This window comes from Mauremys reevesii, linkage group 5, assembly GCF_016161935.1.
Source record: "Mauremys reevesii isolate NIE-2019 linkage group 5, ASM1616193v1, whole genome shotgun sequence".
Lineage (NCBI taxonomy): Eukaryota > Metazoa > Chordata > Testudines > Geoemydidae > Mauremys > Mauremys reevesii.
In genome coordinates this window covers 49,458,666-49,481,347 of record NC_052627.1, presented here as the reverse complement: position 1 = coordinate 49,481,347, position 22,682 = coordinate 49,458,666, and the positions used below count along the sequence as shown (strand labels likewise).

The 22,682-nt window shown below is 40.5% G+C and overlaps 1 long non-coding RNA gene across 2 annotated transcripts in view; it reads left to right on the top strand.

Moving 5' to 3' along the window:
* LOC120406710 overlaps positions 1-21,650 on the top strand; it is a 194,005-nt gene extending 172,355 nt beyond the window's left edge. For both annotated transcript variants that reach the window (XR_005599514.1, XR_005599512.1), the window contains one exon: positions 21,457-21,650. This is a non-coding gene — a long non-coding RNA (uncharacterized LOC120406710). The remainder of the gene's footprint in view (positions 1-21,456) is intronic.
* The last annotated feature ends 1,032 nt before the right edge of the window (positions 21,651-22,682 follow it).

Sequence of the window (22,682 nt, the reverse complement as noted above, 5' to 3'; positions counted from 1 at the left end):
GTTAGGGTTCCTATGGGTAGGGCACTCAGAGCTAGGTTTAGGGTTCCTATGGGTAGGGCTCTCGAAGCTAGGGTTTGGGTTCCTATGGGTAGAATACTTGGAGCTAGGTTTATGCTTCGTATGGGTTGGGCACTTGGATCTAGGGTTAGGATTGCTATTTTTATGGCACTTGAAGCTATGGTGATGGTTCCTGTGGGTAGGGCACTGTTAAAGTGTTAGGGTTCCTATGGGTAGGTTACTTTGAGCTAGAGTTAGGATTCCTATGTGAAAGGAACTTGAACTAGGGTTATTGTTTCTATGGGTAGGGCTTCCTGCCCTAAAGGTAGGGTTCCTCTGGGTAGGGCACTTGGAGCTAATGCTAGGCTTCCTAAGGGTAGGCACTTGGATCTATGTTTAGGGTTGTTTTCAGTAGGGCACTTGGAGCTAAGGTTACAGTTCCTATGGGTAGGGCTTCTCGCTAGGGTTAGGGTTAGGGTTCCTATATGTAGGGCACTTGAAGGTAGCTTGAGGGTTCGTATGGGTAGGACATTTGGAGCTAGGGTTTCTATAGTTAGGGTACTTGGATCTACGATTAGGTTTCCTATGGGTAGGGCTTCCTGGCCTAGGGTTAGGGATCGTAAGGGTAGAGCACTTAAGGGTTATGATTCCTATGGTTATGGCTTCCCAGCTTAGGGTTAAAGTTTCAAATGATAGGGCACTTAGAGCTAGGGTGATGTTTCCTATTGTTCGGATACCCCTCCCTAGGGTTTTGGTTCCTATGTGTAGGGCATTCGGAGCTAGGGTTACGGTTCCTATGGGTAGGGCACTCGGAGGTATGGTTAGGGGTCCTATGGGTAGGGCACTCGGTGCTAGGGTTAGGGTTCCTATGTGTAGAGAACTCGGAGCTAGGGTTAGGGTTCCTGTGGGTAGGGCACTCGGAGCTAAGCTTAGGCTTCCTATGGGTAGGGCACTCGGAGCTAGGGTTAGGGTTCCTATGGGTAGGGCACTGGGAGCTAGGGTTAGGGTTCCTATGGGTAGGGCACTGGGAGCTAGGTTTAGGGTTCCTGTTGTTAGGGCACTCGGACCTAGGGTTTGGGTTCCTATGGGTAGGGCATTCGGAGCTAGGGTTAGGGTTCCTATGGGTAGAGAACTCGGAGCTAGGTTTAGGGTTCCTATGGGTAGGGCACTCGGAGCTAGGTTTAGGGTTTGCATGGGTAGGGCACTCGGAGCTAGGGTTAGGGTTCCTATGGGTAGTGCACTCGGAGCTAGGTGTAGGGTTCCTATGGGTAGGGCACTCGGAGCTAGGGTTAGGGTTCCTATGTGTTGGGCATTTGGTTCTAGGGTTACGGTTCCTATGGGTAGGGCACTCGGAGCTAGCGTTAGGGTTCCTATGCTAGGGCACTCGGAGCTAGGGTTAGGGTTCCTATGGGTCGTGCACTCGGTTCTAGTATTAGGGTTCCTATGGGTAGGCGACTTCGAGCTAGCGTTAGGGTTCGTATGGGTAGGGCACTCGGAGCTAGGGTTACGGTTCCTATGGGTTGGGCACTTGGAGCTATGGTTAGGGTTCCTATGGGTAAACTACTTGGAGCTAGGGTTAGGGTTCCTATGGGCAGGGCACTCGGAGGTAGGGTTAGGGTTCCTATAGGCAGGGCACCCGGAGCTAGGGTTAGAGTTCCTATGGGTAGGCCACTCAGAGCTAGGGTTAGGGTTCCTATGGGTAGGCCACTCGGAGCTAGGGTTAAGGTTCCTAAGGGCAGGGCACTTGGATCTAGGGTTATGGTTTCTATGGGTAGGGCATTTGGAGCTAGGGTTAGAGTTTCTATGGGTAGGGCTTCCCATCCTAGGCTTAGGGTTCCTAAGGGTAGGGCACTTGGAGCTAGGGTTAAGATTGCTATAGGTAGTGCTTCCTGTTCTACGACTGGCGTTCCTAAGGGTTCTAAACTTAGGACGGAACTTCCAGAACTCTCTTTGCAGAGGGAAATTTCACCTTTGTAAATAATAAAAATAAGTTCAAACCTATGGAAAAAAATAAAGTAACTGACCTTTAAATGTTCTAAATAGCTTTGATTTTATGGCAGTACAATTTATTTAACCTTTTAAGAGTGCTCATTTATGTCACTGCAGCTTTATTTTTTTAAGTGTTCTAAAATGAGTTATGTCACAAAAATTGTTCTTTATTCTTATTGGATAACTGATTTCATGTGCATACTTTGTGTGAACTTTTTATTATAGTTTCTTTATCAGACCTGAATGAGTTATTCACTGTGCAGATATCTTACTTTTTGTTCTTCTATTTTCTTCATACTACTCTTTTTAAGGCTGTATTAATGCTTCCTATACAATCCATTTTCCCACTTCCCCATACGTCCATGACTTTGCCTCTCCAGTTCCCCTGTGTAGAAGCTTAGGTTGTTTTGTGAGACCACATTACTTTTCTGTTGTGTTTAATCTACATAGTGGCTTACTTCTTTCCAGAGTTGTCATCTCTTACAATTCAAGTGTAAGCTTCAGATCTCTTTGTGACATAGGTATAAGAAGAAATCAGGAAACATAAGATGGAGCACATGTGGGTCAGGCTTCTGGATTTATATCTTTTGGAGATGCTTTCTGTCTGATCCACTAGGGATATTCATTTCAAGGGCAATTTCCTTCCTATCTGTATTCTGTTCAAAGAGGGTTTTGGTCTGTATTTTCTTCCATCCCACAGTGCTAGTTTTGTGAGAGCAGTCCATTCCTCATAGAACAATATTCTTTTTATCTTTTTACGTTGCATAGGCTCAGGATCTGGAGAGTGACTTGGAGAATCAGGTTGACCAGCTATTCAACTCAGTTTCTTCATCGCTCAGATATTTGTGAATTTTTCATTTTCTCCTGTGCATGGCACCTGGACTTATTTGGTGAACACAATAGTAGCTTCTATGGGTCTATATTTAGCATTGGCACAGACAATGTTACACAAATTAATGTATAATTTTGGAGATAAAGAAAAATGTGGCCCTTTTGTTGAATGAGGAGTCAGCTCAGGAGCTGTGGGATCATGTGACCTCTGTTCCTTCTGCGTTCAGAAGCTCCCTATCAAGGCTCTGGAAGCTATTTTTGTCACATCCCAGTCCTAGATTGTTTGTCAAAAACCTCTGGAGAAGGATTTTAGCTATTTTTGTCACATCCCAGTCCTAGATTGTTTGTCAAAAACCTCTGGAGAAGGATTTTAGCTATTTGTGTCACATCCCAGTCCTAGATTGCTTGTCAACAAGCTCTGAGGGGTCTAGTTCTTTAAAAGAATTTTCTTCTGTATCATCAAAGAAGACCTGAAACCGGACCAAATGGCTACTTATCAGACTATTATGGGCCTTTTAAAGTAATATATACTCCTGGGTGGAGGTGAGTCCAGAGAACTATTGGTGAAATTACATGAGACTATTAAAGAAGAAGAGGGAGGTTTCTGAAGTGCTCTTTTGCTATCTCACATAGGTCTCTGCTCTGAGAATCATGACTTGACTATGGAATCTAGTGTGACGGTTGAGCTATAGGGCAATGTAACTGAACTATTGAACAGAACCTAATGAAATCTTTAGAAACTTGAAGGTAACCCTTTGGTTTGGCATTAATTCCGATCTTTTCCTAGGCAGAAACAGTTCCAATATCTGTCCAGAAGCACCTTTTGATCTTCTTTGGCTAGCCAAAGAATCATGTGTTTTCCTCTCAGAGGCAGATCTTAACCTGATCATTCTTGCCATTGTTACCACTAGATTGTGTCAATACAATATGGTCTCCTTATCTATATTGCCTAAGTAAAGATAATTTTATAAAATGTAAAAGAACATAATATGATCTTAAAATTTAACTTTATCCAACAGATCTGAAATAGTTCTTTGGAATTTTGCCTATTATCAACCTTATGACAGAAGTTTGAACAATCAACCTTATAAACTATAATGTTTACCAGATAGATCAGAAGAGTTTGAAATAAGCTATGAGAAACATAATACAAACTCTTTTAATTGCTTAATTATATGCTTGAGTGACAATCCCTTGAATGTGTAAATAGTAAATTGCTATTCAAAAGAGTGACAATATTTTCACTCTTACAAGTGCATATATTTTATTAGTTTCCACATAACTTGTGATTCCTCTGTGTAAAAGACCATAGAAACTTAGACACTCTTTATGCTTCAAGCAAACCTGTCAGTAACATTCACAATAATGATGATGAACCATATGAAAGTTTATCCTTTCCATCTTTTGCTAATAAATTTTATAAGAGAATTAATGACCTATTTACCATTTATTACCAATGAGTTAATGAACTAAAATGGTAAAAAGCTCCAAAAATTACCAGGATAATTTTATTGGTTTATTATATATACAGCATACCATTTTTATTTTTATTTTGTCCATTTAAATTGTTAGTGTTTATGTACATTTTGCAAAAATAGCTAAGGTATCTTCGGTATTGCTGTGAAGAGTGTAGGAGTTATCTATATTTTATGAATATATATAAATATTGATATCTATCAATATCTTTATAGAGAAAGAGATGTCTTTGTGGTTGGTAGTTATTGTGCTGGTAGACTAAGGCCTGGTCTACACTACACATTTAGGTCGAATTTAGTGGCGCTAAATCAAATTAAGCCCCCATCCACACAACAAAGCCATTTACTTCGACATAAAGGACTCTTCAAATTGATTTCTGTACTCCTCCCTGACCAGGGGAGTAGTGCTGAAATCGACATTGCCGATTCGAATTAAGGTTAGTGTGGACACAATTCAACGGTATTGGCCTCAGGCTATCCCATAGTGCACCATTTTGACTGCTCTGGACAGCAATCTGAACTCGGATTCACTGGCCAGGTAGACAGGAAAAGCCCTGGGAACTTTTGAATTTCATTTCCTGTTTGCCCAGAGTGAAGAGCTGATCAGCACAGGTGACAATGCAGAGCTAATCAGCACAGGTAACCATGCAGTCCGAGAATCGAAAAAGAGCTCCAGCATGGACTGTATGGGAGATACTTGATCTGATCGCTGTATGGGGAGAGGATTCCATGCTAGCAGAACTATGTTCCAAAAAACGGAATGCAAAAACATTTGAAAAAGTCTCTAAGGACATGATGGAGAGAGGACACAATAGGGACTCACTACAGTGCCATGTGAAAGTTAAGGAGCTCAGGCAAGCGTACCAGAAAACCAAAGCAGCAAACGGAAGGTCCAGTGCGGAGCCACAGACATGCTGCTTCTACGCTGAGCTGCATGCAATTCTGGGGGGGGCACCACTTCCCCACCCCGACTGGGGATTCCGAGGAGGGGGTACTCTCAGCCATGCCTGAGGATTTTGCAGATGGGGAAGATGATGATGAGGAGGACGACGAGCTTGCAGAGAGGACACAGCACACTGTTCTCTCTAACAGCCAAGATCTTTTTCTCAGCCTGACTGAAGTAGCCTCCCAACCCTCCCAAGGTGGTATCCTGGACCATGAAGCCATGGAAGGGACCTCTGGTGAGTGTACCTTTGTAAATATTACACATGGTTTAAAAGCAAACTTTTTTAATGATTAGTTTGCCGTGAGGACTTGGGATGCATTCACGGCCAGTACAGCTACTGGAAAAGTCTGTTAACGTGTCTGGGGATGGAACGGAAATCCTCTAGGGACATCTCCATGAAGTTCTCCTGGAGATACTCCAAAAGCCTTTGCAGAAGGTTTCTGAGCAGGTCAGCCTTATTCCGTCCTCCATGGTAGGAATGGGGGCAGAGCGGGCGGGCAAGGAATTGGCGCTGAGCTGTTTGCGTTTGGCTAGCAGGGATCTTCCCTGATACTAGCCTTACGGTGGGGGGAGGGGTAAAGTGATCATCCCAGAGGGGGCAGTAATATATTCTAGGTTGAAATCCCAGGGGCTATTAGGCAGGAATTCTCAAACAAGAACTTGAAAGTGACTCAAAAGCTAAGCCTCTGAGGAGATAGAAAGAGAGGGTCTGCAGAAAACCAGGTTGAAACTTGGTTCCCAGGAAGACTTGGGGGGGGGGAGTTACCAAGGTGAAGTCAGGTGGCTAGCCTACTTGCATGAGGCAAAAGATAAATTAGATAAACTAATATGTTGTTTTAACCCTTTTCTGTCTTTTATATTTCTGTGGACCAATAAACACTTTGTTTCGAACAAGCTTTTCTGTATCACTGCAATTTCAGACAGAAATGCCACCTACCACCTCAACAGATGGGGGAAATTGATGAGGCCAGTGGCAAAAGAGGATAGCCTCAGCAGTAAGGGAAAGAGACATTTGCTGAGGGACACCAGATAGCTCCTCCCTGCCCTTGGAATCTTTTGCACCTCTTACCCAGTTGAGTGGGAGGATTGCTGATTGAGCCCAGTTCCCAGGATTTAAACTGGGGTGGGAGTCATATACAGCCTCTCTTGGCTCTGTTCTAGCAACTCCACCCTGCACTAGGAATGGGAACTTTGCCTAACAGATACTGAGGGTCCATCTCATCAGCCATTTGGGGGTCATAAAGGATTTTTTTCTCTGATAAGCCAATTGGTGAAGGACAGTGTTTTTCATCTTCCTCACAGCACCTTCAAACCACAGTGGATTAAGTAGGAATGTGCTTAGGATCTCACTGAGATACTTGGCTGAATTGTTAATTCATTGCAACTTGTGGCCTGTTTCCATTGTGGTTATAAGGATAAGATGACCTGTTCCCAGAGGCAAAAAACCTGAGATGTTGGTGTTAGGCCTTCAACCCATTGGATAAGGTGAGATTTTCCTGTGTTATTGGTTATATGACTGGTGTTCTGTAACCTTCAAACTTGAACCAATGAAAAGCTTTGTATAGAAGCATATGGGTGATAGGCAGGAATGCTCTTCCCTTGTGCTTACGTTTAATAAAAATTGCTGCCTGCTATTTAACATTCATTGATATATCTGTCTTCATTTCACTACAGTGTTAGCATCAAGTCTATAGCAGGGTCCAAGCCAATTTAATTGGCTAAGGTAATATGGTTGGTAAACAAGGGGTACTGCAGCTTGCTGATCCAGTCTAAAATTGGGGTGAATTGCAGGATTCATCTGAGAAAAGCACACATGTAGGTTATTATTTGTAAAAGATGCCCAGAGAGCAGGGGCGGCTCTAGGAATTTGGCCGCCCCAAGCATGGCGGCATGCCACGGGGGGCGCGCTGGCGGTCACCGGTCCCGCGGCTCCGGGAGACCTCTTGCAGACGTGCCTGTGGAGGGTCCGCTGGTCCCGCGGCTCCGGTGGAGCATCTGCAGGCATGCCTGCGGGAGGTCCACCAGAGCCGTGGGACCAGCGGACCCTCCACAGTCATGCCTGCAGAGGGTCCGCCGGAGCCGCCTGCCACCCTCCCGGCAAAATGCCGCCCCAAGCACGCGCTTGACGTGCTGGGGTCTGGAGCCAGCCCTGCCAGAGAGAGGTCAAAGGTATAGCTTTCCCCCCGGACCATAACAATTGCTTTAAACAATTGATCTTAGAGACTCCTTGAAAATGTCCAAGGAAGGTGATAGAAACTGAAACAATGTTCCAAGGCCTAGCAACTGGGCTGAAAATCTTACAAGCAAAGGTCTCTTATGAAATTCCTAGTTCTACCTGGTTTTAACTGGGTAGAATTAAATATTTCAAGAATAAAATGCTTATAATTTTGATGGAGTTTTGGCTGTGATCACTTTTATTATGTACAAATACAAGAGCTATGACAAGTTTGCTACACAAGAATATATTCACCATACTTATCCCTAAGTACAGTGGCCATTATTTATTAACAACTGAAAAGTAACTTTAGTTTCTGTGATCCACCAGTTACTTCCTGATTCAAGCATAGAACAACTGCAATATTTCTAAAAATGAATGTGTGATAACTGTTGGTAAATTGTGGCTGTTAAATGATGTGCTGCATTTATGTGCTAAGTGTAATATAAGAATCTTCAAGCTCCAATGAGTAGGCTCTGTTCCTTTCAACTGTGTTTGATGCATGCCCAGATTAATGAAGACATCTGTCCACCAGCCCTAGCCATTAGAGAAGTGTTCTAGACCTTAGAATGTCAGATATAAATCAACACTCATACCATTTTACATCTTCTGAGTATCTCCAAGGTAACAGAAATTCATGAAGAATAATAACACGGTAGAATGTCTGGAGGGTAACAATTTTATTTTGTAGTCCCAAAGAAGAAACAGTAAGAGCGCAATTGGACCCTACTTGTTCAGCATCAGTAAAACAAAACCAATGATAAGCCTTGCATTGCATATTCTATCTGAGAAAAGTAAAATGCTCTTGCTGCAAACTTTGCACACTTACCCAAATATTACAGCTTTGATATCCCATTTTATGTTCCTGGCATTTTATTCCTATTCCAGATGTTTGTTTACATTCCATGTCTATTTGCAAATTACATATTTTTTAAAGAAACTGAATTCCTTAATGATGAAGATGTATTCTGAAGACATGACAATAAATACAGTATTTCTTTTAAGGTATTAGATTGGAAATACCCCATATGGTTGAATAAAACTGCTTTAAGAAATTGCTGCACAAGATAAAATGTGATCATTTGAGTACCCATAAGTTGGTTATTCTCTTTGTCAATGTAAACTGCTGTGGTTCTGGGTATTAGGTTAGCTTTATTGCTAGATTATCTAGTACATATCTTAAAGGTTACTTTGTGATAGACTTCTCTTATCTGAATTATACCACATCAAAAGGTAATTATGCATTTCAGTCTAAAATATTTATATAAAAGCAAGAGTAACTGAGAAGTGGATAATTTAACTGGCTAGGTGAGAATCATACAGGGAGCAGGAGCCAGGGGCTGGGGAAGGGAAGGGAAGGGCAGAAGTGTGTCCACAAGAGCAGACTCCTCTCCTTAGCCAACAGTCCTGAGTCTCATCATTCCTCTGCTGTTAGGCAAATACCTGTGAAATCCACTCACTATCTTCTAGTGATGATGATCTACTATTGCTGTCATTTACTCCATTAGGTCAAGTGGCAGAGATCAGGGTGGTGGATCTAAAGGTTCCAATTGTGCTGATGACCCAAGGGGTGTCAATATGATGCTACATGATGGAATTTCTGTTATTTCAGTTTTCTTTATTTAAAAGAAAATGCACCTTAGGAAATTACCCACACAAATTGTGTTAAAAGATCACTATTAACATAGCAACTCTACTTTGCCCCCTCCTTCCAAATACAAGACACATGATTTAACCCTGCTGCTGAATCCACCACCAATCCCCACTGAACGCTAAATTAATACATAATGGGATATAAATACATGTCTAGGTTATCTGAAGTGTCAAAGAACAGACATGGTAACTCTTTAGTAATGCATGGGGCCAATAGATTTGTGTACTATCTTGATCTTGTAATCTCTGTACAACAGGATTTTTTTTCTCCTATACTCTCACCAGTGCATAGGATACAGTATTTAGAATACTTTCTAAGGATAGTGAAAAAGTCCACAGTAAAAAATTATAGAACCCATATGAATAATTTCCCTTTTATAATGTAGTTTATTTACCTCCTTCATTACTGCTTTTTTTCCTCCTGTTAAGTGTGTATTACAATCCAAATCAGGAGTATTGCATGCTAGTTAGATTTGGTAGTTATTCCATCTCTCAGTGAAACTTAATCTCTAGTTTCAAAATCACATGAGGGAGAGGGAGAGAACAATTTTTAGTCTCTGAACCCAGGTCCGTATCCTAGCATTTACAGTTTATAAAATCCACTCTTAAACACCCCTTTCCCTTTTAAAATAAAATGCAAGCATATTTCTGTGGTAGAATTCTCTTGAATAAAAGTTCAGAAATAAAGCCAGTCACAAACTCATACTTAGGAAGGTGTGGGTTTTTCTTTTTTTTCTTTCTTTCTTTTTTTTTTTAATTTGTGTAACAGGATCAGGATCCAAAAAAGAAAATGCTCTAAGTTCTGTCTAATGATTTATTTCTCTCTTCGGAATTAATGTACTTTCAAATACAGTCCACAAGAGTAAAGTGCGGCCTTTCTTCTACTGAGACAGTACACCAAAAGGAAGCTGTCAGTGCCTACAAGTAGGAACTACCCAACTAGTTATGTGACTGTGCAGCAGTGAGGCTTAGAAGCAGGTTAGAAAGGGTAGGGGAGATGTACCATTTCACAGTACTATACCGGAGCAGCAGTGACTGTGATTTGTAAAGGGATATGGATTTTTTTTTCCTGGGATAACATTAAGAGAAATAAATGTGCTTTTATAGCATTATAATAAAAGACAGATAGGAGTATTAGCCAGTCTCCCTGTCACTGTAATTTATGAAGGTATCTGTGTACATTACACTTAATTGTAACTGAAGGAATTTGCACCCCCGCCCCATCAATGGGCAAAACTGGTTATACAAGCTTAAATTGGATTAGAATGCAGTGCACACATGCCAAACAGAGTGGTGGAACTGAAAGGAAAATTCAAACGTGTACTTAGTACATGTAGAGATTTGGTTTAAAAAAAAAACAGTGAGCCCGATTTATGTCTAACAAGGCCATCCCTAAATTCCTGAATGCTAGACCAGGGCATAAGTTCTGCGAGAGCCTGTGGAAAAGCAATGGGATGAATTGCAAAAGTAGGGCATGATTTCATCTGTGCATTTCAGTGAATGGGATGCACTAACTGTGTGTATCCCAAATGGTGATGGTAGAATAAGTATTAGTGGGGACTATAAAGTTACCATAAATCCCTGGCTGGAAGTGGCCCTATATAAAATTCCTAACCTAAACCACAAGATTTAGCTGAAAAAACTGACAGGGGGGAATAATGAAGGTAACAAAACTAGATTTATCCCAAGCTTATCAGCAGGTGGTGTTGGAGCCGGAATTAAAAAAATAAAAATAAAAATCTGACAGTGAATACTTATAAGAGGCTATTTAGGTACGAACGATTACCCTATGGGGTAGTCAGTGCACTACTTGTCTTTCAAAGAGTAATTGATCAGATACTTCAGGGTGTAGGAGTAATAGGGTTTGTGTTTCAAGTTATTGAAATATGGAGTCAGAAATGATTTAAGGATTTTACCCTTTTCTCCTTCATCGTTTATTTTGTCTGTGTTTAAGATTTGGGAAATAAAGTAGTTCAGTCTGTCTTTTTTTATAAATGTAATAAAAGATTAAGCAGGAAGTTGTAAAACAAATATAAGATTAAGTGAAAAATGTTGCTAGGTAAGTGAATTTATTTATCCTGGCTTAATTTACAAGAAATACGTTACAATGGTCAAATTGATATCACAGCTTGAATGCAGTCACTAACTCAATGGTTCAATTTATATGGCTCACCTATTACTACAATAGGTAATTAAATCATATTGAGTAAATAAGAAAAAAACTATCTTTCTTAAGGTTTTGCAGAAAAGGATTCTCCCATCAACCTTTCATTTAAGTGGATTAATTTAATTCAGTCCGCTGAAAGCAGCAGCCATTACTTTGTCTTGATTTTAAGTAAGTACAGCTGTCAAAATGATTTCTTGGTAGCTTCCTTTGAGCTACCTTTTTGTGAACAGCAACATTTAATAGAAGAGATTAGACAAACCTAGTTTAATATAATATATTTCCTTCCCCACATTACACAATGTGTTCTACGGCAGTATGGAAAAAACTTCATACTTACAGCAGCTTTAGAATGAAACTAGTTTCATCCAAGGATCCCTCAGTGTTTCAATAGCAGAATTAAGGGCTTAGTGTCTGCTTTGAAGAACAGTTAATTATGTACACACACACACGTACACATACTTTGATGGACATTAGAGTTCAGTGTTCTCAAATTGCTTTACAAAAGGATTCACACACCTTCTCTTTAAAGTCCCTAACTCACATGATTGGTTCTAGCTTGCACTTAAAGGTGATATTTTACCAGTAACATTAGCAATTTTAAGACTTGATCTGCACTTTTACATGTGGTGGGGCTTTGATCTTTACCTCTCTTGGTTACACATCAGGCTTGGTATAGTTGGTGCCAGTGGTCTTCTTCTCTGAGTGGCTGGTCCAGGGAATGGAGCAAGATACAGTTTCATGATGATGTTGTTGATGTCAGAGAGACTTCTCCCTCTCCCCTCATCTTTCTCCACATGGTTGGCATCCTCTGTAGGGATGAGTGATTCCTCTACTCCACCCCAAGGGATACTCTAGTCAAGTGAGGGGTTCTTGAGGAGGTGGAGCAAATTGTACCTCTTTGTTTTATGGAGCAGCCTGCTTTGTGTGTCTTTGTTTTTGGGTTCTTGTGTCATAGTTCTGAAATTCTAAGAAATAAAGTAGTGTTATGTTACAAACTTCCAACAAGAGCATTTCATGCTTTTTATCTAACTACTCTGTGTGCATGCTGTGAAATGTGATGAAGTTCACCTTCTGCAGCATTCCAGAGCTGCTGAAATGGACATCTTAGTTCTCTAGAGGGGAGCTAAAAAGGCATAACTGATAACATGTGTACTTGTAATGGGGTGGCCTGTGCTGTCCAATTAGCCCTACTGGCCAGGCCTGGGATGGGGTTTAATCATTAGAATCAGCTGGGTCCTGATTTTCCTGTAAAGAGCAGCAGGAAACTGAAGAAAGAGAGGGAAGCAACCAGAGTGAAGCTGGAGTCAGAGCCTTTAGCTGAGACCTGCCTAGGCAAAGAATGGCTGCTAAGAGTAAGATGATGCCCACAGGAACCCCTGAGGTATCAGGTAGGAATAGAGAGACTACAGAGACTACTGGAAGTGGTAGGCTCCAGCAGGGAATGCCGAGTCTTCTGGGAAAAGATTCCAGGCAGGGAAAGCTTGGAAGATCCCCAGCAGGAAATAGTGACTCAGTAGGTATCTGAGAACATTTATTTTGGGGATAGTTTTGTTGTTTTAATAAATCCAGCCCTAAGGAATGCTGCTGCTGAAGCACAGAAGAGTTTCTTTTGGTAGTTTGAGAGAGCCCTGAAACATGGGAATACTGAGGCAGGGCTTCTGCACCATGACTCCAGGCTTTGAGGTAGGTGCTTGGGAGGTGTCTGGCCCATTTACAGGGATACAGCTCAGCTAAGCACGAGTAACATGTAAGTGAGAGGAATTACGGTAGAGTAAGAAATTAGTGAGCCAAGAAAAGCACTGCACTTTTGTGTGTGTGGGAGGGGTGGGAATTGAAGGCCTAGGAAACAAGAAGCACCACCTATCAGAACAACATGATTAGAAGATTAGTGAATGGATGGTGTGGATATGATTCCATTTGTATAGAGATTATGTAATGAAGTCCTTAAATGAGAAAAAAACCTGATTTCTTAATTAGAAAGAGTCTATAGGTCTTTGGACAAATCACTTGTGCAAAGCCCACATTGTAAAACTGTTACAATTCTAGGACAAGGATAATTTCTGAAAGAAGGAAAGATTGGAAAAAAATCATGTAGTAAAACAAGGAGATATACCATACTGAGTGAACAATGCAAATTCTATGCAAACATACTGCATCATACTGTCTCAGGGGTCAGCTGACCGCATGGCACTAAAGTAGGGATGAGCAAACTTTTTGGCCCAAGGGCCACATATGGATGGGGAAATTGCATTCATGGCCCTGCATGCGGGGTTGGGGTATAGGAGGGGTGCGGCAGGGGGTTGAGGTGCATTGGGAGCTCAGGGCAGGGGGTTGGAGTGCAGAAGATGTGCAAGGTGCAGCAGGGGGCTCAGGGTAGGGGTTTGGGGCTCAGGAGAGGTTCGGTTTCAGGCTGTGGCTCATCACCACTTATTGCGAGCAGATCCAGGTTGGCAGCAGTATGCAGCGAGGTTAAGACAGGCTCCCAGAAGTGGCCGGCACCACGTCCCTGCGGCCCCTGTGGGAGGGAGGGCAGAGGGTTCCACGCGCTGCCCTTGCCGGTGGGTACCTTTTCTGAAGCTCCGACTGACCGCGGTTCTCCATTCCCGGCCAATGGGAGCTGCAGGGGGTGGTGCCTGCACGGCAAGGGCAGCATGTAGAGCCCTCTTCCACCCGCATCCCAGGGGCCACAAGGACATGGTGACAACCGCTTCTGGGAGCCTACCTTAGCCATAGGGGGTGGCAATCCTGGGGGCTGGATCCAAAACCCTGATGGGCCAGATCCAGCCCGCAGGCCGTAGTTTGCCCACCCCTGCACTAAAGGGATATTTTCCAGCAACTGTGCCTTTCTGAAGGTAAGGATTTGTCAATATGCTATAGAATTTAAAATATGTTTGAAGTCAACCAATCCTAATGGATCAAAACTCAATTGGCCAAATCCAGCAGAAAGTGTTATCAAGTATTTGTTTAAGTACCATAGCTAATGAGTTCAACCTTGTTCATAATACAAACATATCTGTATGGATGTCGGTGGAATGGCTGTAACATTCAGCTATCAATATTTGCACACAAAAAAGTATTAATGTGCAAATGATTGTGATTCATTATTTGTTGTGCACTATTTGACATTTATTATTCATTTTTCTCCGGTTGAACAAGTTTCAAACAGTCAGGAAGCAGAAATGATATAATTTAGATGACCATTCTCACACCACAAATAATAATATCTAACAGTAATGTTCAGAGTGAGCAGTTCATCAAGAACCCACAGTCTGAAATTTGTTTCCATAAATAGTTTGAACAAATAAAAGTCTAAATCCATAAAATTCAAAGTCAGTTGACAAACAGTTTTATTCAGAAAAGGTGCTTAAATCCATCAGTTTTATTCTCAGGTAGTGATTTGACTAACTCCAAGCAAAACCAACCAATATGGTGGTCTTTAGGATAATGCTGAATAAACACTGAACTGGTATTAAATTTAAACTAGTAAGTAAGGACCTCAGTTAAGTACTCATTTTCTCTTTTTTCACTTTAATATGCCACTGACGAAATGGGTTACAATTTGAAATTGAATGGTTGGTTTTTGTTCTTGTTTGTTTTTTTACCAGATGTGGAGATAAAATCTTGCTGCTCATTACAGTCAATGGAATAGAGAGTCACAAGTCATGAAGTTAGGATCTTGACCCACTGTTCGTGGGGCTTCAGATCCAGTGCTCCAGCTCAGGCCCATCTCTAGATGAAATAAAAAATAGCAAGCACAACACTTAATCACTGCATGTGTGCAATACGAAGATCAATATAATCAAAAATAACTAATGATTTTGCAGTGTTCAATTTGAAACACCTAATGGAACCTAATTTTTAGACAGTGCTAAGCACCTTGCCTCCTAAAATTTTGTCCCTTTAAAATATACCACCATAGGAACCCAAAATCACTACTCACTCCTAAAATTTTGTCCCTTTAAAATATACCACCATAGGAACCCAAAATCACTACTCACTTTTGAAAACTTTGGCCAGAATTTTCAAATCTTAAGCTCACATGTAAATAAATGTGTGTGCCTCATAAAGTTTCCTCCCTTTGATGCATTATCTTCATTAACTTGTAACTAAATGCTTTTGTAAGAGAAATTTTGGTAATTGGGTTTTATTATGTCCTCACACAGTGAAATGTATGAAATGAGTGACTTTCTTAAACCAGACACCAAGAATATTAAAGGGCAACCTGATTTTATAGTCTGTTACAAGTGAATATACAAGCAATTTCTTCTAATTTAACACTTCACTAATGTAAAGAGGCTCTAGGCAGCAATATGTGTAACCTAGAAATGGGTTCAGGCCTTTTCTCAATTCAAATACATTTTCTTTCAGCCATTACTTATGTCTAAAGCAGCTGAGAAACATTTTGAATTATGCTACTGTGTTACAGAACTCAGACTCATTAATAAGTGTTATATATTTAAAATGTCAAAAATCTTCAATCTCTTATAATAAATAAAGTCCATGTGACAGAAAAGGAGATCTTAGAAAAAGGGCTAAATCTCCGGGCCCTCCGTGTCCCACTAATAATCAAGAAAATTAGGTGGCCGCAGAACTGAAAAATGGACTAATGGAGAGTTAACTAGATCTAATTGGTATAACAGCTGGTAGGTGCTGTTACCAAAAAAAATCAACTGTTCTGGTTTCTGGATCCAAGTACCAATTTGCACTTTGTCCTCAATGAACAAACACTCCCCTACTAAAGGTTTGCATCTATTATAGAACCAGTTCCTGAAGTCCATAATCAGCCCTTATTCAAGCAAAACTCCCATTTGTATCGGAGGGAATTTCTCCTGAATCGAGACTGAATATGGGTTTCAGTGTTTGACAGCATACAAACCATTTGATGCAATGATGGCCCAATGGTACATAATAGTTTCTGAGCCATATATTACCTGAAAGTGGGGAAGTCACATACTGTGTAGGTAAAAGAGTGAGTTTAGGAAATATGACGTTGGTTGACTTTAATGTGAGTTAAGCAGCTAAAACTTTGTGAAATGCTTTCAACTGTACCCATAATATCAACTTTATTGTGACCCAAAAAAACCAACCGGGGGAGGGGATGAATGGAGGATTGTGAGGAGCTGCTAATGGGTGTGATCAGCTTGGCCTACTGAAGATACAAAGTGTGCAATCCCGCCCCCCCCCCAGTTCCCCCGCACCATTTTTTTGGGGGGAGGGAACAGGTGTTTAGCATTAACTAGACAGGTCTTTACCTAGAATAATCACTGAATTGAATCAGGAAAGGCAGAGACTAGGAAGATCACTGTCAGGTAATGGATAATCTCTTTGGTAGTGAGATAAAATATCACCTACTGCTGGGAGTAGGTGAGCAAGGAAGGAAAAAGCAGAGTGTTTGAATCATCAGATTTATTCCTGGCAATATTTGGAGAGAATAATCTATTTAAAGAGAGACTAATAGCAATGTTTTTTTCAAATATTCTTCAGAATAACTGCAAAGGAGTAAAAATTTCCTTTATTTAGCATCCCTGTGTTCTTTGAATATCCATCCTCATCAATTTATTTATTTAGCACTAGAATTTTGTAGACATAGGGCCTAATACAGCCAGGTCATGGACATCTCCTGTGAGGTGCTTAGTGCCATCTCCTCCTTTAAGTCAATGAGATTTTAGAATATTTAGGCTTCCATCACATCATAAGACATCCTTCCTTGTTTTATGGCCATTTTATATCTTTTCACAAGCACAAAACTATCCTAAAGTTTACCTAGGCAATGAGTATTGCTCCAGCATAATGAAGCCCCTTGCACAGACCCTTACGATGGGCTTTAGACACTTATATTAGCCTTCAGCATGAGCAGGGATGTGGCCAGGAAGAAGGGTTCTGGGTGTAATCTGGAAATTTCCAGCTACTGTATCATTCCTATGGTCAGTAGCAGCTGGCATACATTAAAAACAACCTTTGAGTCACTCTAATTTACAATGAGAATTGGCCTGGCACAACACTGCCACAGGATCATGACAATGCAGTGTTAGCTTAAAGCTGACTTCACACCCCCTTCTCAGAGCTCCACTGCCAAAACTGAACATGTGCCCCCAAGATTCCTGCCCCGTTGAGTTTACAGGTATGCAGCTCAATCCTACAAGATGTTGAGCACCTCCTGAAATGTTGTAAATTGCCTAGTGAAGCCACTGGGTATTGAGGTCATCCAAGGGCTAAGACCACTGGGTTCTAAATTAGATCTCTGTGAGAAAGACATCTTAATGTGGCAAGAGGACGGGAAAGAGCAATGATAAAGGAAAGGGAGTAATGGATATAGGGAGAGGGTTTTGTCTTCACTATCAGGTGGCTACAAATTCGTTGTAGATTGGTTGCCAGTGTCTAAGCTTTAGCCAGAATAAATGTGCCAATTCCCTTCCCCCCCCCCCCCCAGTCATGCTATCATAAATCTAGAGTAACACTATTCACCTTGTGTAACTTGGAACAGAATGTGACCACTTATGTTGCTCACTTATGAAGTTATCTAACTTTAGGGCTTTTTTTTAAATAACCTTACTGAGACATATGGCAAAAATAGTATGCAGTAGAAGCTGTTCTGTATTTTTTTTCAAAGATATATCTAATCTGATTTAACCTAAGATTTTAAGGAAGCACATTAATAGTTATCAAATCTATTGTAGTTTACTTTTATTTCTTTTTAGCCAAATTACATTTGCTACTAGACTTTGGAATCTAGTCACATCCAAATATCTGTTTTACAATCTGTCCAAAATATAAAAATTTCTGATGCATCTGTTCCTCTATCTATTATGCATTATGAAATGTCTCTCTGACTCTCTCATTTATTCCATTTTGGAAGCTTACCCACTGTTCAAAAGTTGCTGCTACAAAGTTATAGCAATGAAAGAAATACCAAATAAACACTGTACTACAATTCTAAGCCTTTTAAAATGAATATTTCATCTAAAAATCAAATGTACTGTGCTTATTGCATTTTGTTGCTGCACAGATTGCAAGACTCATGTTCTCTTCCAACATAACATCAATAAACTATTTTCTGTAGCAGCTGCTCACAAGTTTGGTTTGTTGTGACTATTAGCACCAAGAAAAGCTACTTCAATATTGGATCGCACTGATGAAGACTTTAGGAACCTTGATTTCATTCAGTTACCGTTTGGCTTTCGCTAGTTAAGGAAAATGGTTTGCCAACTTCTAATAAATGTAATCTATACAAACTCTAAAAACATTTTCTATTCATTTCATTACTGTGCACTCTAATTTCTTTCATATTTTTCTACTTTGTCTATTGTTATGACTTATAACCTTGTTTCACCTACATATCCATCACAGCAGATGGCTATAACATCATCTTACTTGTGTTTGATTTGAAATTAAAATTTGTCTGAATGATTGCTGCACAGTAACAGTAAATCACATTTTAGAAAGTGCTGATGTTTCACTAGTAAGAGGATCTTTCTCTCTACTTAGCAAGTTAATTAAAGTTGCTGGCCCTTCATCACTACAGATGTAAATAAAGAAATATAATAATAATAAATTATAAAGTATGTTTTCAGCTGAAATTTGGGAATCTGACATTTAATAATAATAATAATGATTGTGGTTTGGGATTCATTGGGATGAAGATGTTGGCAACTTTTACTATATCTATGCCTACAAATGTTACCAAAAGAACAATGTTGCTGTGGATGGGCATAGTTAGCAAATAACTGAGTAAATGCTCAGGTAAACTAACGTTAATTCTCCATTTTGGTGGACAATTCTTGGTCTCACAAAATGTGTGGTGAAACTTGAATATTTGCACCATTAACTCTCTGACTGGTCCCTGCAAACAAGTGATTACAAAACTTATAATAAATATCATAGTGCAAAGGTTCTTAACTGGTTTCTGAGCCCACCCCCACACCTCCGAACATGCTATTAAAAATTCCATGGCCCACCTGTGCCACAACAACTGGTTTTCGCATATAAAAGCTAGGTCCAGTGTTAGGTGATAGCAAGCAGAGCAATGGCCTGGGGCCCCATGCCACTGGGGCCCCCACAAAGCTACATTGCTCAGACTTCAGCTTTAGCCCTGGGTGGCAAGGTTTAGGGACCTGGGCTTCTGCCCCATGCAGTGGGGCTTCAGCTTTCTGCCCTGGGTTCCAGCGAATCTAATGCTGGCCCTGCGTGGATGCCCCCCTAAAACCTGCTTTAGGCCCCCTAAGGGGCCCTGGATCCCTCATCGAGAACCACTGCTATAGTACAGCCCTTCTTTAGGACCAGATTATGTCACCCTTTCTCATTTTGAATAGGATGTAATTGAGACCTCCAATGGAATAAGGTACAGTGGTTTTTTTTTAAAATTAAAAAAAAAACTTTAAAAGAGCACTTTAATTTATTTTTCTAGTCTGAAAGACTCTACTAGTATGAAAGATTTCATATAATTTAAATATGGAATAATGCTGGAATCAGTAAGCTTACATGGGCGGAATTTTGAGAGCAACCAATGTACTACTACTTGGTGTGAGTAATGGTTGCAGAATCTGGCCAATTAAAAATCACAGGGCTGGTTGGTTTCAGCCATATACTTACTCACTCTCATTGCTTTCTGGGAGCGCTTACAGCAGAAAGAAGTATGGGTGTCAATATCATATTGAAACATCTTCCTCATACATTGGCTTCTGATGCCTTCATCAGATCCCCAAAGAACACAGCAGGGTACAATATGCTAAAAATGCAATTGGGTATATGTTTATTGTGGCATTGTATGTACCTTCTCTAGTAGGAGGGGATGCCAACACACTTCCTTCATTATCAGCCCTTTGAAGCTCTTGCTCAGTAAGGTTCTAGTTCAAACTGAATTCTTCAGGGACCAACAGATAAAGAGAGGTTGTTTTCCTTCCCCTTTGTTTGTTTGTTTTAATGAATACACTGGTTTTAAACTGGCTCGTTGCTTTCTTCGTGATTCAGCAAACCAACTGACCCTTGGGTCACGGAGGGCCCCAATGCTTAGGATAGGTTTAGGAGGACTCCAGAATCCATCTGAGGGTAAATTCTTGTAAATTTACTAGCATGTGTGCAGGTTCTTTTATTGTTTTTAATGTTTTTTTTTCTGGAATTTTTACCTTATGACTAAAATAGGCTTTCATAGGCAGTGCTGTGTGGCAGCATAACTATAGCAATTACACCTGCTAATCCTCTCTGAAGAGAAAGTGAGCAGGTGTCTTTGGACAACCGGTCTGTACTGGGAAATACATAGTGAAGGCAGGGAACTCTGTGCCTGAAAATATCCAGGTCAGAAGGGAGACTGATGCTGGTCTCCACCAAAAAAGACAATGGCCGGGGAGCTGGAAGCCTGACAAGGGATGCCCTTGCTGGGCCACTGAAAGGAAATACAGGTGCAGTTGCCCTGAAATGTAATACTAGAACACTTCCCCTATCTGTTTTCAAACACTTTAAAAAAGTAGACATTATAATTTCACTTTTATGTGGGATGTGGCTGAGGTCATAAAAACAGGCATCAAAGAACCAGAAATGTATTGCTGATAGATCAATTTCCTTTTCTATTTTCAGATTTTGCTCTCAGCAGCAGCTTAGAGAATTACCAGTAAATGCAAATCTTAAAGATGAATTTGAAGTAAAGATTGTGTTTTGATTTTTGCATGTTTGGAGGGGCATGCTTTGTTTCCTGAAATGCTGAAATTTTGTATGTGAGAATTTTTGCTGGTAGTTTATGCTTTTTAGGATAGTCACCTTTTAGCAAATTGCTGAGAAACTATTGATCAGCTAACCAAGGCAACAGTACAAGTGTCATCGAAGAAACTTTTTTTTAAGCCAGTTGCTTTCTGTTTAGCCATCGAATTACAACACATGAAATATTATACCCATGCATTTCTTATTATCAATACTATTATACCCAAACCAAATTTGCTGTTTTTTTCTGAAAGCCCAAATACTACAAATTCAGTTTTATAGATCAGAACAGATGGTATGTAAGAGTGAAGATGTACTGAACTACTATGAAGGTATCATTACTGGGATATTGTGTGGTGACAGATGTTTGTGGCAGCTTATGAGTTTTAATTTACTTTTTTGTACCTTTGTAGTGCTTTTCATATGGTTTGGAACTTTTTGAATAGTATTATATTGTTTCAATCTGAGTATTGATTTTTTTTTCTCTACGCAGATCCTTGGATGCTCCTCAGATTTCTACCCACATATGCCATGTATATTATAATTCATAATGATAAAAATATTTGTAATTTACCTATATAAGCATGCCTTTTCTAACACGTAATAGATGCCAAATCTAACAAAAGTATATTATTTTCTTTTACATTTAAAAAACAAAAAGAGAAGGATATGCCCATAAAAATGTTACCCAACTTTTCTGAGGCAAAAGAGTTCTGAGAGAAGAGATCATCCTTTGCATCATGCTCTACAGACTGGAGCACCGTCAGACCACATGGGCAAGTGAATTCCCGAATTAACAGATATTCACTGAGAATTACCTGCTACCAGCTACAGATAGTTTAAATGTAGGGACTGTTACTTCAGGTGCTCCAGATGACCTCAGCTGCAGCAACAAATGGGGTGACAAATGGTTTCTTAGAAAGCCAGGACATAAAACATAAACAGCACTTTGGAATAAAGTTAGCATTTGGACTGAATCCAAAAGTGCACTGAAAGGCAGTTTACTTCTTGAAGGATGTTTTTCTCTGCAGCTAATTATATCTAATGGGTGATCTGCTGATTTTTGCACCAGCTGTAGCTTTTAAATGGACTAGATGGGGAATCCTATTCAGGGCACATTGAAGCAATTGACCCTGAAAGTCACAAAATAATAGTTTACACATATGAGTTCTGGATTTCTCTCTGACACCTCAAAATAAATCATAATCAGACACATTTAAAAAACAAATTTTTGGTCACTTATTCCACCTGAGATTCCAGGATACCCGTATGCCCAGAAAGCATTGTCAATTGAATCTCTTCGAGAAAGGATGGACAAACACCCCAATGATGGGAAGAGAGGCAACTTGCTTATCCTAAAGGTCATTCTCCCAACCCAGTAGCATCAGATTTATCTTTTCTGGCTTGTGCCTTGGCCTTTTCAGTCTTTTCAAACTTCCAGTTCAGCTGATCACTGCGATTTACAGATACCACACCACCTGGGTGGTGTATGTTGGGAGAGATTTTAAAGAGGAGAGTGTGGATAAGACCAGAGAGGTTTTTTTGATTGTAGGAGATGGTCTGAGAAAAGTGGCTGTCTCCTAGGAGAAAAGAGAAAAAAGAGTTAATCAAGGTGCAATATTGTCAGAGTGCAGGGAATGGAAGTAGTGGGAAATTAGAGATCCTAAATAGGTAAGAGTGGGTCTGAGCGGTGTTTGAAGGTGAGAATTAGACTTTTGA